The 3,999-nt window shown below is 44.5% G+C and overlaps 1 pseudogene; it reads left to right on the forward strand.

Moving 5' to 3' along the window:
- Positions 1–946: 946 nt before the first annotated feature.
- Positions 947–1,730, forward strand: LOC100600425 (annotated as a pseudogene).
- The last annotated feature ends 2,269 nt before the right edge of the window (positions 1,731–3,999 follow it).

Here is a 3,999-nt window from a genome sequence, read left to right on the forward strand (position 1 = left end):
CTCAAAAAAAAAAAAAAAAAAAAAACCTCTATGAAGATAATTTAGAAATGCTATTAAACTGCATTTTAAAAGGAGTAGAGGCCAGGTGTGGTGGCTCACACCTGTAGTCCCAGCACTTTGGGAGACCAAGGCAGGTGGATCACTTGAGGCCAGGAGTTTGAGACCAGCCTGGCTAACATGGTGAAACCCCATCTCTACTAAAAATACACACGCACGCACACACACACACACACACACACACACACACAAATTAGCCAGGCTTGTTGGCACATGCTTGTAATCCCAGCTACTTGGGAGGCTGAGGCAAGAGAAACACTTGAACCCAGGAGGCAGAGGTTGCAGTGAGCCAAAATCAAGCCACTGCACTCCAGCCTGGGAGACAGAGTGAGACCCTGTCTCAAAATAAAAATATAAATAATAATTTTAAATATTATTCTAGCCAAGCCAAGCACATCTAAGGGACTAATTTGGCCTGTGAGCACTAGTTTGTAACTCATGGTGAGTATATTAGGTATGAGGCTTGTTTCTAGACGTAGGAGTGTGGAATGGCAGAAGAATCCAAGCAGACCCTCCCCATTCCTCTCACCCTTACCTCTCCACCTCTCTACAGGCAGCTTTCCTAAGGTCCTGGACCTTCAGATCCTTGCTGGAGTTGGAGGCAGAAATGTTCTGGGTCTGCAAAACAGTTAAGGGATATTAAGGAATATTAAGATAGCCATCCCCAAAACCAGGACATCCTCCTAACATTATCCACAGCTCATCAGTAACATGTGGGAGAGAAATTTGGGTTTATTACTTTATAGCAGTATAAAACAATAGGAAAGTTAATACAAAATCACTTTCCTTTTGGGTCTGCATGGCGTCAGCTGATGGGTCTTTAAGACCCAAAAATTGAGAGCGCTTTTGCACCCCAGGGGCTGCTTCTGGTGGCTCTGCAGCTGTCACCATGTTACAGAACAAATATATTGAATTACACCATAAACGCTATGGATACTGTTTGGATTACCATGAGAACAAGAGAAAGAAGGAAAGTCAAGAGGCTAATGAATGTTCCCAGAAGGCAAAGAAAATGATTGGTCTGAAGGCTAAGCTTTACCCATAAACAGCGCCATGCTGAGAAAATACAAATGAAAAAGACTATCAAGATGCATGAAAAGAGAAACACCACACAAAAGAATGATGAAAAGTCTCCACAGGGAGCAGTACCTGCCTATCTGCTGGACAGAGAGGGATGATCTCGAGCTCAAGTACTTTCCCATATGATCAAACAGAAACAAAAAGAGAAGGTGGGAAAATGGGAAGTCCCTCTGCCTAAAGTACGTCCCCAGGGAGAAACAGAAGTATTAACAGTTATTTGTACAGGAAAGAGAAAGAAGAAGGCATGGAAAAGGATGGTTACTAATGTCTGCTTTGTTAGAGATGGCTTTACAAGAATACCACCTAAATATGAAAGATTCATCAGGCCAATGGGCTTGCGTTTCAAGAAGGCCCACGCAACACATCCTGAACCGAAAGCCACCTTTTGCCGACCAATACTTGGTGTAAAGAAGAACCCCTCGTCCCCACTGTAGACAACTTTGGGTGTTATTACCAAAGGTACTGCCATGGAGGTAAATGTGAGCGAATTGGGCCTTGTGATGCAAGGAGGCAAAGTTATTTGGGGAAAATATGCCCAGGTTACCAACGATCCTGAAAATGATGGATGCATAAATGCAGTCTTACTGGTTTGACGGCAATTTCATATATAATTATTGAGGACTACACACCAATTGAAAAAACTGCCATTACTGTGATGTTTCTGAATACTACCAAACAGCCATACATGTCTGCAGTCATCAAGAGATTTATTAAACTGTAAACATTAAACTGGAAAAAATACAAAATCATTATAAAAATAATAATCCTTTAGGACTCTAACGTCAAACATTCCTCTTACCTGCAAATATTAGAAAAGATCACTTTCCCTTTAAATATGCAAAGACAAAATGTTTCCAGAATTACTCTGAATCCTTTGTAGCCCTTTAGCTGGAAGGACCACCCTACTAAAAATGCATCAATAGAGACATTAATCAAATAACCAGTGAATGTAAAATTATAAACCAACATGTGTATTAAAGGAAAGAAATGTAGGGAATGTGTAAGGATTTTTAGCAGACTGGGAGTTTAGATTTCCCCCCAGAAAGCAACTGGCACTGACAACAGAAAGAGACTGGGATTCACTGGGAGAAGAAAAGAGCATTGCAGCTTGGAACAGGCCTGAGGCCGAAAGGAGGACAAAGCATTGGCAAAAGTCAGCCAAGGTGGCTGGAGTGAAGGGAGCAAGTGAAGAAATGACGCCTGATGAAGCAGGAGGGGTGTGGACCTGAGTGATTAGAGCTGTGTAGACTGCAGTTAGCCACCCTAGGGTTTTAAGAGGTAGAGAAGGAGGATCATGATCAGCCTTATGCTGGAAATGATGACACGGGCTGTGGCACAATTCATGGGATAGGGGGGTCCGAGCGGGCGCAGGGCAATCAGACTTGCAACCACTGCTGTGATTGGGAGAGGATGACAGTAGCTTGGACTAGCGTGGGAGGGCAGTGGACGTGGAGAAGAGTAGGCAAAAGTGCAAGCTATCGAGGAGGTAAGATTAGACGTGAGTGGTTGGATGTGAGCGGGGAGGGAGAGTCTATGCTTGGGCTGACTCCTGGCTTTCTCGCTCTGGCATTGGGATGTGTGCAGACGCATTCCCCCAGACAGGAACACTGGAAGAAGAATGAACTGGGGGGCAAGAGCATGAGTCAGTCTTGGACAAGCTGACTTGGAGGTGCCTTTGCAAACTCTGAGTGAATCTCTGGCCTGTTTCCCAGTTCACAAATCCCTCACCTAAAACAGTTATGGTAAAAACAGCAGGAAGTGAGCTCCTAGGTGTGGAGGAGCAGAAGAGAGACTCGGACGGGGGCTCTCCATTTACCCCCTACCCTCCCTGGAGCCTCTCTGAAAGATACTCACTGGAAGATACTTTGTTTTTTGGTCTAATTGAAGAAGGAGAAACTAAATTTGTTCTGAAAAATAAGTATGGGGCCTTCTTAACAAGGCTGTGGCATACTATCCACACTTTCCTCTCCTGCCCTGGAGGGAGTGGCTGGCCACTTACTCTAAACTTAGAGAATCAGCTGCAGCAGGAGGTAAGGAGGAGAGCCAGACCTCTGGGAACATTACTGGAGAATGAGGACTACTAGCAGGAGCCTTGCATAGGGAGCGAATTCTCCTGCCTCCTGTCTTCAGTCAGCCAGAGGAGCAGTTTTCAGTTCCCCCATCATGGCACACTTCTCTCTTGTGGCCTCACATGTGCTGTCCCCTCACCAGAAACACCCTGCCCTTCCTCCTCTCCTACATACCTTTCATCTGCATGGGTTCCTGAGCATATTTTTTTCAGTGCTCAGATACCACCTCTTTGTGGAGGCCTTTTCTGATGTCTCATAGCTGAGTTCAATGTTTGTGACAGAGACTGCTAATCGTCTACCCCATATCCATTCTCTTGTCTTTTTTTCTTGGTACAAGAACACCCAATATTTGGCTGAGCATAAAGTGCTTGGGATAAAGTCAACATTTTCCAGTATCTTTTGCAGCTGGATGAGACCATTTAGCTAAGCTCTGGCTAGTAATATGAAAGTGGAAATGTTTGCAGCTTCTGGGATATGATTTTATAGGCAGAAGACATGCCTTTGTTCTTCTTCCTCTATATGAATATCATGGCTGATTCTTTTTTTTCTTTTTTGTTTTTGTTTTTGTTTTGAGACAGGGTCTCGCTCTGTCGTCCAGGCTGGAGTGCAGTGGCGCGATCTTGGCTTACTGCAACCTTTGCCTCCTGGGTTCAAGTGATTCTCTTGCCTCAGCCTCCTGAGTAGCTGGGATTACAGGCACATGCCACCACACCTGGCTAATTTTGTGTATTTTTAGTAGAGATGGGTTTCTCCGTGTCAGCCAGAATAATCTCGATCTCCTGACCTCATGATC

The sequence above is a fragment of the Nomascus leucogenys genome, chromosome 17 (genome assembly GCF_006542625.1).
Source record: "Nomascus leucogenys isolate Asia chromosome 17, Asia_NLE_v1, whole genome shotgun sequence".
In the NCBI taxonomy this organism is placed as follows: Eukaryota; Metazoa; Chordata; class Mammalia; order Primates; family Hylobatidae; genus Nomascus; species Nomascus leucogenys.